This window comes from Nematolebias whitei, chromosome 21, assembly GCF_014905685.2.
Source record: "Nematolebias whitei isolate Nwh7 chromosome 21, NemWhi1, whole genome shotgun sequence".
In the NCBI taxonomy this organism is placed as follows: Eukaryota; Metazoa; Chordata; class Actinopteri; order Cyprinodontiformes; family Rivulidae; genus Nematolebias; species Nematolebias whitei.
In genome coordinates, this window is record NC_056518.1 from 10,053,097 (window position 1) to 10,066,434 (window position 13,338).

At 39.3% G+C, this 13,338-nt stretch overlaps 1 non-coding gene across 1 annotated transcript; it reads right to left on the reverse strand.

The window, feature by feature from the left end:
• Positions 1 to 9,988: 9,988 nt before the first annotated feature.
• LOC119427932 lies at positions 9,989 to 10,146 on the reverse strand. Its single transcript, XR_005187669.1, has one exon. It is a non-coding gene; the product is annotated as a U1 spliceosomal RNA (small nuclear RNA).
• Between the last annotated feature and the right edge of the window lie 3,192 nt (positions 10,147 to 13,338).

Genomic DNA, 13,338 nt, shown 5'->3' on the forward strand with positions numbered 1-13,338 from the left:
ACTGGAAACAGACCTGTAGAAAGAAACAACATTCACTGTAGGTAAATGACTGAACACTCATTTCTTGTGGAAATCATATTATATTCGGTTTACTGTAATCCAGCTCATGCCAACACCAACCGGTATTTCTTGTCTTTTTTTGTCATGGCCTCTTCAGATGTGATTAAAAGTTGTTTCCATCTCCAGTCTGCTCAACATCAAACAGACAGAAATCACCAGCGTGCACAACAGTGCAGGATTTTCAAGACAAATGGGTGATTCTGTCTTTTTCTGTGCGTGTGTTCGTCAGCTGTCATGTTAACAAAATATCTCTTGAACTACTTGACAGTTTTTAATGACACTTAATGTATGCATGTACATCTACAGCTGATTAACTTTTGAAATCACTCCATTTCAAGATGGCTGTTGAAGCTTGTTGACATTAGCAAGCACAAAAATATCCACCACCCAGTCTATTTTATTAATATTGAGCTAAAGGTTGAGGGTGCCTGAGATTTATTCACAACACAAACTAAGTGTTTACAGAATATATGAGCCCTCACAGTATCGCATAAGATCACATGTTATTTCAAAGTTGTGTCCATGACTCTTTACAACTTTGTATTCTCATTATAAGATGATAGTTTTTGACATACAAGGTGGTTGAAAACTTTATGTTAAACTATTCTGATTCACTGATTGTTTGAATGCCCTACATGTCTTCTTGTTCGTCACTTCAGTTCCTCTCGTCTTAATTCTGCCTGTTCCTTCCCTCCCCCTTTGTGCTCCTTCTCCGGTTTGTTTTTGTTTTTTCCATCTTGTTTCCTTGATTTCCTCCAGTCTGCCCCTCGGAGACCGAGCCAGAGCACCTGCAAGTGCTCACTTTGAAAGATGTTGCAGGCTCAAGAATGCGCACAGTAAACACACGAGAGCCGTATTTATAATAAATCAGCTTTATGGGCCTCTGATGGAGGTGATATCAGTGAAATTTATGCTGGGAGACCTTGCCGTCCTTAGTGAAACAGCTGTGAGATAGCACTACACCCCCACAACCACCACCACCTTCACCCCACCTTTCCACCGCCCCACCTCACAGCAGCAGCTCCCCTGAACTGGCTTGGCTTGAGAAGCCAACACAGTCTTCTCTATGTGTTGGGGCCTGCGGCCTTTGGAATAGTAAAGTCCAGACTGAAATAGAGTGTGGGCAGTGCAGTGGTAGTGGGTAGCTGTGCATGTGCAAGTGTGTGTGCAGTTTTATGGGTTTTTATGTAGCCAGGGTTGCACAAATAGAATAGACCCTGTGAAAGCAGCTGGAAGAGTGTCAGAGTTTTAAAGTGGACCATCAGTGACCTGTGTTATCTCAGTGTTTCTGGATGAACTCCACATCCACCCAGAAATAAACCCTCACTGCCAAATGATTCTCTTGTAAACCCATTACAGCCCAGAGTTTTAAACGTGATTTTAAAACCAGGTACACACTATAATTCATTCAAAAACCTTCTAGCATCATAAAATATAAGCAACAATCACAAGTGAGTTTGAAAAAATTTACATGCACATGGCTGCTCCTTTGATCCGCCCAGCCATCTTCAGATGGTTCCTGTGAGCAGCAGGACATTTAAGTGGTGATGTCACAGCCATGTGTGCATCATGCAGTTTCATCTTACAGAACCCATTCCCATCATTCCATGATGAAAGGTGACCGCCCGCCTTTGTTTGGTGTTCAACAGATGCAGGTAATAATAAGACACAGTTGAGGCCCTGGTGGTTTAAAGGGCTCTGAAGCCTCTGAAATGTAATGGAGTTACTCATGATCATGACCCAAAATAAACACAAATTACCATTTCCCTCTGATGTCTTCTCCAGGTTGTCTTGCTGAGCAGGTTGCAGCAGCTTTCATAAATTTTTGCTGTCTTGATGTCAACAGCCCTGTTTTAGAGAAACTGAGAAAAGACGATAAGGAAACACAGTGGTGGAATACTGAAGTGCAGGAAGCTGTTCAAAGAAAGAGGTTAGCCAAGAAGAAATATGACAGAGAGAGGACCGAAGAGAGGAAACAGGAATATAAGGAAATGCAATGCAAAGCAAAGAGGGAGGTGGCAAAGGCAAAGCAGAAGAAGATGGGTTGTATGAGAGGATGGACACTAAAGAGGGCAAGAAGGACTTGTAAATTGGCAAGACAGAGGAATCAGGCTGGAAAGGATGTGCAGCAGGTTAGGCTTGTTAAAGACAAGAATGGTAATGTTCTAACAAGTGAGGAGAGTGTGACGGGAAGATGGAAGGAGTGCTTTGAGGAGCTAATGACTGAAGAGAATGAAAGAGAAAGAAGAGTAGAGGTTATAGAAACTGTGGACCAGGAAGTGGGAAAGCTTAGTGAGGGTGAAGTCCAGAAAGCTCTGAAAATAATAAAGAAGGGGAAGACAGTAGGACCTGATGACATACCAGTGGACGTTTTGTAGAGGAGAGATGGTAGTGAGATTTTTGGCTCAAATATTCACTGGCATATTTGAGGGTGAGAAAATGCCTGAGAAATGGATAAGAAGTGTGCTGGTGCCCATTTTTAAGGTGATGTAGAGTTGTAGAAACTACAGGGGAATTGTTGCTGAACCACATGGTGAAGATCAGGGAGAGTTGTGGCAGCTAGACTTAAATGAGAGGTGACAAAGCAATCGTTGGCAGCAGTTTGGTCAGAAAAGCACCACATCTTTGCTTTGAGGATTCTGATGGAGAAATACAGAGAGGATCATAAAGAACTCCATTGTGTCTTTGTGTATTTAGATAAAACATGACAGGGTGCTGAGTGAGAAGGTGTGGTATTGCACAAGGAAATCTGGAGTGACAGAGAAGTATGTTAGACTGGTACAGGACATGTATGAGGACAGCAGGACATGTATGAGGACAGCAGAACAGTGGTGAGATGTGCTGTAGTAGTGACAGATAACTTCAAGGTGGAGGTGGGAGTGCATCAAGGATCAACTCTGAGCCCCTTATTGTTTGCTCTGGTGATGGACCTACAAACGGATGAGGTCAGGCAGGAATCCCCATGGACTATGATGTTTGCAGATTACATTGTGATCTGTGGTGAGAACAGGGAACAGGTGGAAGAGAACATGGAGAGGTGGAGGTATGCACTTGAAAGAAGAGGAATGAAAGTCAGCCATAGTAAGACAAGAGTACATGTGTGAATGAGAGGGAAGAGGTGGAACAGTGAGGCTAAAATCTTTATTTGTATTAAAAACTGCTCTGTTTTAGCTTCCATTTTTCTTTCCTCTGTATCTCACCTGCTCTCCCTTGATGTGATCCAGACTCCTGGGGAGAAAATCAGAGCTGGAAGCACAACAAATGGTTGCTATGGTTACAAATGAATCCCCGCAGCATGGGTGAAGCTTTCTAACATTTACATGGTGTACATGTGGATATTCTCACATTTGAAATGAACGATTAAATATAAGATATTTTAAGCAACCTAAACTACACGCAAAAAACATTGTTAGTGAAATAAATAAAACACTTACTGGTACTAGCCACTGTCACAAAACTGTTGTACTTTGTTTTCTGCCATCGTTTAATTGATAAGGAGAACATTTGCTATAATGTGTTCATTGTTGTGTTTTCTAATTTTTTGTGCGTAGCTAGTCCACATAATAATTATGAAGTAAGGACAAACATGTCAGTCTTTGCTTAAAGACATTGAGAAATATTCGGTGTTCTGACCAAAGAATGCTTTTAAAAGGACACACCATCTTTACTTTTAAGTCTGCATAGTTGTCTGCTGTCCAGCTGCATCCATTAAGTATTACCCAACATCCTCACCATTAAAATTTCTGACTCTTCTTAAAATCATCAACACCTTGTTTATTTTTCAGCCTCAAAAACACGTTTCTCAATAAAATAAAACATACCTGTATAAATAAAAACAACATATGTGCCTCAGCCTCTGCTGGATCTGTGAATCAGAACAGAAGCAAAAATAGAAGAAAAATGTCTCTATTTTACTCAACATAAACTCTGATTATTAACACATTGCACAAGATTTAGCTGTGGTGGTTATCTTGAAAAAAACTGACATGATAGGCAGTCCTTCAAGAAATACTATGTTTGACATTAAAATGTTTAGACAGTTTTAGACTATGTATTGTATTACACTTTAAGATGGTGGTCCGCTCCAGTCCTCTTCTTTCTACACAGGACCCCGGCCGGCATCAACAAACAACGCCGAATGCAACGGGTCTCCCAACTATCTGCCTGATCAAAATTAATGCACCTCTTTTAAATGTGCTGCTGTCTGACAGCTAAATAATATTCATACATAGCCTGGTTGTGAGTGTCACTGCACAATCTGTTCCGGGACATAAATAAATAAATCTGTACCGGGACAGCGGGACCAGAAGCACGATCTGTACAATGTGCCGGTACGCAGGGCGCTGGAGTGGTGCGCCCAGAATCTTCCTATCTCTTGTAACGAAGAGGAGCTAACTGCACATGTACAACTTCTAACAAGAGTATGGGCTAAGATTCTTGCGCCCCCAGGGTGGAAATACATCACCAATCAGAGACAATGTTTTTGAAAGGAACAACGCATCATTAAGTATAAAATATTTATCTTACACAACAAAAAAAACACAACATATATTTCGAAATATTTTTATTTTATAATTTCATTTTTTTTAAGTCTTCATTGTAATATGGTGAGTGATGAGTGGTGGGGCGGCACCCTAGCACCCCCTATTGAGCAGCTGCCACAGGTAGTAGTGTCAAAAACCTTTGGTGTTCAGCCACTCTTGACATTTATTTACATCTATAAACATAATATATAATAGGTATATCATGGTTTTAAAAAATCATCACCATTTTCATCAGACAGAAATAAAATGGTGGCATCCATCTACATTTTTCTTTAAGACAAAAGATTTTTGTATCCTTTTTTTAAACTATTTTCTCCCTATAACAACATACATGTTGAAATGTATTCTTATGCTTTAAGAAAAGTTCCTGCAGAGTATTACAGCTATAGAGCATACTGCAGTAACACATTGTGGTGTGAAATGTCATAATTAAAATTGTAGCTGCAGAATTCCCACCCAAAACCAACCACAGTGGGCTCATACTTCCAAGCTCTTATAAGAGCTTTGTTGCTACTGGCTTTGCCAAGATGTTCTGACCACTCCTACAACGTCAACCATTCCAGCAGGAAGAGTTTAATGCTTCTACCACTAAAGCACAGTTTCCTTTCCTAAAATGTGTAAGATTCCTTGCCTTTTGAAGATGTCTTGTGCTTGCAGGTTGTGTTGCTGCAGTTTACTTTAAGTTCACAGCACAAACACATAAACAGTGAGCTAGAACAAGGAGCAGGTTTCAGAATGTGACTTTCAGCATTCTCGATCTCCTAATGACATGGTGACCTAATCCCTAGACCTCCTACCACTGTGCCAAATCCCAAGCAGTCTGCTAAACACCCCTGAGAGTAACACCTAACTGTGCCATGAAATATTACATCAGGAGTGAGTCATTGGATCCAGAGCCAAGCTTAGATCAGCTTTATGTGCTCACAGCACTGAAGCTTATATCACTAAAATTAAACCTGGTAATTGGCAGCCATTTTTTATTTTATTTCCTTACATTAAATAACTATTGGTGTATTTCATTTCTGGAAAGTTTGCTGACCTGATCAAATATTAGAGTCACATACTTTCTGAGTGACAACTGTGTGCATTAAGATGCAGTGCAACATTTTTTTATGTGCATGCAACTGCTGTTCAGTGTGAATATTACAAACTAATTCACTCTCCCAAAAAATCCAGTTTAATAAACAGACTGGCTTCTCCCAATAAATCAGTTCGTACTGCTTTTATTTGTGTTTTGACATACGAGTCAAACACATAATCAGTCAGTGAACAGGCTGCAAATTATGTGCATAGAGTAAGGCCAATAAAGCTGACCGGTAGGCCACTAAACACTGTAAAATACACAATTGGAATCATGCTCATCTTACTTCACTAGTGCCAGGAACACATTACTGTAGATACAAATCATGTAAATAGAGCAAAAATGAAAACAAAAATGCATCGTCTTAGTGTTAAATAGTCCATGTGGGATAAACCAAAAGGAAGTAAAACAATCAGTGGAGTCTGTTTAACTCTGTGCTGTTTAAGAACTTTGCTGTGGTTGATAGGATTGTTTTTGTACTTAAAGCTATATTTCAGATCTTTTAATGTGGAGTTTTGTGGAAAGATTACAAACAATTAATATCTTACCTGTAGCTGACAGCTCTTTGAATACCCTAAATTTGAAGAAAAACGGTTTAATTCTGGCTGGTTTGATGAACTAACAGCTACTCCAAGTGGGGCCAAGACCAAAGTGGATAAAAGTTGTCTTCAAACAACTCCAGTCTTGAAATTTTATAACATATAAGGTTACATGTTTTAATTAAACAATCCTTAGAACAAAGTCCGAGAGGCCAGACAGATGGTTTGGACATGTGCAGAGGAAGGACAGTGTGTATATGTGTAGAAGGATGTTAGAAATACATCTGACAAAAAATAAAAAATTAGAGATACATGAACCTACTTGAGCTGTTGAGTTGTCAAGCTGAAGATGGTAAGTCAGCAGACTGCAGGCCATGATTGGCCAGAGAGCAACATCAATTATGGCAGCATTTCATTCACAACAATCAAATGCACCAATTTAAAATCCTTGCAGCCATAGCATTTATTACAAGGTCGCATTGTGGATCCGACTCATGGGGAAAAAAAACGACAACAAAAAAACATGAGCTGCAAAATGTCTCGTACGACTGTATTCTCTTAATATTGAGACTTTATTTTCATACTAGGACTTTCTCTTAATTTTATAGCTTTTTTTTTTCTCAACGTGGTCCTAAAGCTCCGTCATAGTTTTTATTTACTTTTGAAAAAACAACAATCCAACAACACAATTTAAGAAAAGTTACAGCTGGATTAGACTAAACATTACATGTGCAGTTTTTTCCTGTATTTATTCTGTCAATCTAAATGAAATTAGAAAAACGCATCAGGTTTAGATATTATCAGTTTTAGTGCCTCTGACGTAGGAACAGACTTTTTTTTTTCCTCAACTCTTCTTCTTCAAGCCCATAGTTCGCCCACACAGGGATGTTAGCATATTCTAGCTGCTTGAAATTCCTTCCTGCTGTCCTGGGAGCGCACACTGCATTTTAAAACTTGTTGGGCCCTTTCAAGTTTTATTTGAAAGTATGTAATTATATTCTTGAAGGAGTAATGGGTCTTTTGGAGTGATTTATATGCTGTATTAAATGCCACACTTTGAAAAGACATTTCAAATTATGGACTTTTTTGTGGGGGTACGAGTGATTCTTGATAAGACAAAATATTTTGACTATTTTACAACAGTGTTACTTTTTTTTTTTCATTTAACCTTTATTTATACAGGTTAATCCCATTGAGCCTCGGGGTCTCATTTACAAGAGAAACCTGATTTCTTTAACAAAGATTAATGACAACAGTGGATAACAACGACAACAACAGATGATCATCAAAGAGGCATAAGACTTTTTTTTTTTTTTTTTACAAATTAACATAAAATGGCAACCAAAGGGACAGTCAAAAGGAAAAAGGTAGCGAAAAAATAAAAACCCAGATAGATTATAAGGCAGTGTAGAAAGCTAAAAACAGGAACATGTCTGCATTGGTTTTTGCCAGGAACTTAACAGATGTTTGATGTCACTTAGAGAGGTCAAGGTCGAGAGCTTCAGATCTTTTTGCAATATTCCAGAAAACAGGAGGGGAATAGGAGAAGGCCCCTTTGCCTAGTTCAGTCTTCGCCGAGGGAACACTGCAGGTAATAATGTTCTGAGAGCGCACGCTGTAGCTGCACTCACGCAGACATGTAGGAGATGTATGAAGGCAGCAGACCAAGAAGTGATTTAAAGATGAAAATGTACCAGTGGGAGAGTCTGTGTGAAGTTAATGATGTCCAGTTAACCAGTGAATAGTGTGCAATGATGTGTACGGTAGTTATAGAATAGCCAGTTATGAATCTTAGTGCACCATGATAGGCAGCATCCAACATCTGCAGGGTGCTTGCAGGAGTATTCATGTAAATAATGTTACCATAGTCAATGGAGGGAAGGAAAGTCAGATACAAGGCGTTTCCTAGTTAGCATTTCAGAGTTAGACAGGATTTATTTCTGAAAAAGAAACCAATTTAATTTTCTGTTTCCTTACTAGGTTTTTCATGTGAAGCTTAAAAGAGACATGCGAGTTGACCAAGATACCCAAATATTTATAGGACTCGACAAACTCAGTAGGGACACCATAGGTGGATAAAATTAGAGGAAGAACTGCTGGAACTGACTTCCTATTTGAAAAAAGCATCCCTTTGGTTTTATCGGCATTTAGGACAAGTTTGAGATGGAACAAATCTGAATGGATGCTGACAAAGGTGGATTGCAAAAGCTGGAAAGCCTTAGCAACTGTTTTAACTTGGCAATAAACAACTGTGTCATCAGCATAGAAATGTATGGATGCATCAAGGATGCTCTTACCTACATTACCTATGTAGATTTTAAAGAGGGTGCATCCTAAGACTGAGCCTTGTCGTACACCGTTGTTGACTGTTAGATAACTTGAGTAAATACCATTATGTTGAACATATTGCCTCCGATCTAAAAGAGAGAACCAACCAATGGTGTGATCTGAAAAACCAATTTCTGAGAGCTTGTGACACAAGATGTCATACCTGATATAAGTCAAAAGTAAGGTTTTGTTTGTTTCAGTTGTTCACTGAGGTAATTGGTATTATTCATATCTTATGAGGTTTGGATGTTTCCACATATCTTTTTTTAAGTTTCTTATTTTAATACTTGTTTAAGGTGTTACATAAGGTAAATGTCAAGTTTTAGTTTAAGTTTAGGTTTATTGTTTATTTGTAATAAGCAGGTCAACAATGCAAAGAAATGCTCAAGACGAGAAGAACTGTCTCAACTCGCCAAAAAAACAAACAAAAAAAAAAATCAAGAAATACCAAAGCTTGCAACAAAAGTACAAATAAAGGACCAAAAACTGAAAAAGACATTTACAAGGTTCAAAAGAAATATAGTAAACAACATGGTAGAATATAATAGTGCAAGTAGGACAAATCAGAACAAACGAGTACCTCACAGGCACTAACACTGCTTAAATGCACATGATAAATATTCTACACAACATACAGGGTGTGTGACAGGCCACTGCAACAGTGAGCAACACTGAAATGAACTGAACCACAATGGCAAGGCAGCAACACACATGATACAGCCACATCATGCAGCAACAATAAACACATTAGGTGTCCCAGATGTGACTCAGTTCTGTCCAGCCGGTGGACAGAGAAGTCATCTGGAGCCACAGCACAGTCGGGGATGGACAGCTCCAGCCATGTTTCCATAAAGGCAAAGACACAACAGCTCCTCGTGTCCCACTCACTATAAATTTGTGTGCACAGGTCATCCAGTCTATTCCTCAGACTGAACGCCTGACTGACTGAAGGCCTGACAGACTGAACGCCTGAAAACAGGACTGAGGGAAGAAGGGGTTTGCTGAGTCTCTGGCGGGTCCTGCACAAAACACCGGCTCGCTTCTCTCCCCGTGTTTTCCTCTTACGGCGCCCAAGAAAACAAAGGACCCAGGGCAAAATGTCTGCTGTGGAGGCCCCAAAAGTTATTCCAAAGTCACCACTCACTGACAATCACAACTCAAAAAACTCCAAAAGTCTGTTGCAGTCATACCTGTAGCTTGGGAGTGCAGTGTTACCATGAGAAAGTGCTGTGTTGTCATCACTGTTTGCTTCTATACAATGATGAAATTAGTTCTCTGCATTTAACCCATCACACTATGTAAGCGCCCGAGGAGCAGTTAGGGATTAGGTCTTGCTCAAGGACACCACAACATGTGGGCATGGTGGGAAGTTGAACCTGTGGCTTTCTTGTCCCAAGTTAGCTGTCCTTCCTCTACACCACAGTGGCCCTTCAATTCAGGAGAGATCATGAATGCGGTACCTTTATACCAGAAATTATGCAGTCAAGATTCTCACATTTGGGGAATTCACAGGGGTCAGCACAAATGGAGTGCAACAGCTGAGCCTCACACTGGGTGAACCATCTTCATGATCATGGTAGTGGTAAGTTAGAATCAGAATCACAATAAGCTTTTTTATTATTGTACTGAGATGCAACGAGAGTATGTCCATGTGTCGTCCAAAAGATGGGTGGATTGCACGTAGTTGCTGCTCTTTAAGAGCGCGGCCTTCTTATGCATTTCAGAATAATTTTTTTTAGATAGAAAAAGGCCATGAGGAGCGGATAGTGGCATTACAAAAAAAGATCTCTTCACACCTTGTTCTAACAGGACACAATTTAAGACATCAAAAAATCTTTGCCAGCAAGCACATTTATGAACACGTTACGTATGCGTTTGACAATGAGGCGGTCCATGAAGCACTAACAGTCCATTGTCCTGATAAGATGATGGTCAGCCGGCAGTTCTGATAAGCCTTCATAGAAGTTGCGTTGGGGGGGGGGGGGGGGGAGACAAAGCTTTTCCTTAATTTACACATTTCCCAGGAAAAATAGATGTCTGCCTGTTTCGAGGACAACTGGGGAGTCCTATTCAGATGAGCTACAATTGTTGATTTATTCAGGCAGACTTATGGTAGCTTCTTGCTGCTTAATAGCTACTTTATACAGTATACGGATTTCTCAAGTTAGTCACAAGTACCAGATTGGAATACTAAGATATTTTGTATTGATTAGTATCAGTGTAGCTGCCACATTCTACTTGTAATCTCCATTGTTGACCTCTGGATTTACATCACACTAACAACATTACTGCTGCCATAATGTGGCATTCATTGTAACATGTCTGCATTATGGAAGAATCTTAAAATGCACCATGAGAGCAGGTTAGTAGCTTCTTGCTATGTTTGCAATTCAAATATTTTCCCATCCACATTTAATATGACCAATTAATGAGACAGCTAAAATCCAAACACTCATCTGAATACACTGAGTTTAGCAAAGCAACACATTTTGGACAGAACTCTTATGAGAAGAGAAATTTCCATTGGACAGCAATAAGGCAAAAAATAATTACTGAACAGGGGACTGCGTTTACCACTGTCAAGTTCTTTTGGCTTTTTCGTTTGTGCAATTCCCTACTTGAAAGGGATAGCCTCTACATATAAGTTTCCAACTGGATTTCACTCAATGAGTAGCCTTAAATGTAGTTGATCCACATTTATTGAAGGTTTGTGGGTAGTTCTAGGCAGTTAGCTAAAAAACCTCAAAAAGAAAAATACAAATACAGCTATTACTTGCTTAAATTAACACAAAATAAACATATTGTGACATAATTTCCATCTTTTTTTTTTGTTAACAATAGGCATATTTTACCAAAACGTTTGTTCATTACATTTTCATAGTCAAAGCATTTTAGTCAATATTTTTAAATCACATAAATAAATAAATAAACATATTAATAGGGATAATTTCAGCAACTCAATTTTAAATACATTTTTAGTTAAATATTTTTCCTACACAAACCACCTAGTGTTTTTATCAAATATCTATCCACTAAACCATAAACACACTCCAAGTGTAATTATTATTTTTTTTATACCAACTAATTTGATTACAACAATACTCAACATGAAACATTAAAACAGTTCAACACCACAATCAGTGTCTATTAAGAGTCTGTGCACTGCTCTGGTAAATTTGACAATCAATCAACAGCAATATGTTGCTTACCGGCTGTCCTTCGCAGATTGTAGTAGACTTTCTGTTTGCACAGTTTTGATTTCAGATGTGCTACAAGCACTGCTTACCCTTCATGCTACAGTCTCAGTCCAAACAAGAGTGACAGATCTGTCACTCCTTTAATACCTGCATGCTTTGATTGCTAGTAGACTGGTCCCACCTGGTCCTCCTCACTGATCAGCAGAGAGGAGTTGCAGCCAGATGGTTTACCAGAACAATCACTCTGGATGACCAACCCATCACTGTGGTAAAGAAATTAGTTTTCATCACCTTTTGGAGCTGTTGGTGCCACATTATGTCTTACTGTCCTCAACAATGCATAACCAACACATGTATTTCTGAACTGTATAAAAACGTACACCATTGTAGTGGCAAAACATTGATTTATCTCCTGCTCGACAAAATGCAAAACGATACATCTCACCTTACAGCTGAGATTTCGTTTGCTGTGGCCATAAACTTTTACTCCATTTAAGGTGCAAGAGACAAATAAGAATTCCATCGCTGCCACCAAATTGTCACAGCAAAAAGATAAAAAAGACTGGAAGACCCAGTTTGTTGATTTTTGTTTTTTTATTACAAAAAAAAACATGTCAGGAAGAACATCCCAGGGGTGAGACAAAACCAAGCAACACAAGAAGTCTCCTCAATGTTGTAAAAACTGAATTTAATATGCTTTTTGGCAACGATAAACAAGGCCATCAGTTTTATCGTTAATTGAGGGTCTTATCACTTTAAGAGCAATATGATCCAAATCAAATTCTGAACTGATAAAGTCCGCTTACTGAGGAGGGCCTTATTTTTCCACAACAACCATCACCTGGTATATTTCTTTAATGTTGGTAATGAAATAGCTTGAGGAACAACGTGAACACAGGTGTTCTGTACTGCAGGGCAGATACTAACATGCCTAACACATGATGGGGTTGGTTTTAATAAACAAGGTTATATAGGTTATACAGTATAGAGGCAGTTGAAGCTGAGTCGATAGACCAGTCCTCCTACAGTGGGAGAGTTGGGGGTTAGAGTCCACCAGTTTTCTGTCACATGTCTAAATGTCCCTGCAAGATACTGAACCCTCATTGCCTCTGATGTGTGTCCCATCAGTGTATGAGTGTGATCTAAAGCACTGATTAGTCTTTATAGAAACATTTACTCAGATTAGCTGTAGAGATGTAGTAGAGTGCTGTATGAATGTGTGTGGAGGTAAATGAAGGCACAGACTGTGTTGTAAAGTGATTTGAGTAGCCTGGTCGATAAGTACAGTCCATTTACCATCTTCAAACCTGTGCTCTAACAAAATGCAAATCAATGCAAGTATCAGACTAATGCCCCTTTTCCATTAGTACCTGTAGTACCAGTATAGCACGGCTCTACTCTACTCGGTACGGTACAGGTTGTGTTTCCATTATGCTTTAAGTACCGGTTCCAGTGGGCGGGGTTCAAATTGACGTCACCATCTCTCACCAGCTGGTGGTGCTGAGACGCAGAAACTGTTTTCAGTACAGGTTGAGAATTTATGTTATTTTGAAGTTGTGTGTATATATGTATGCATGTATGTGTGTATG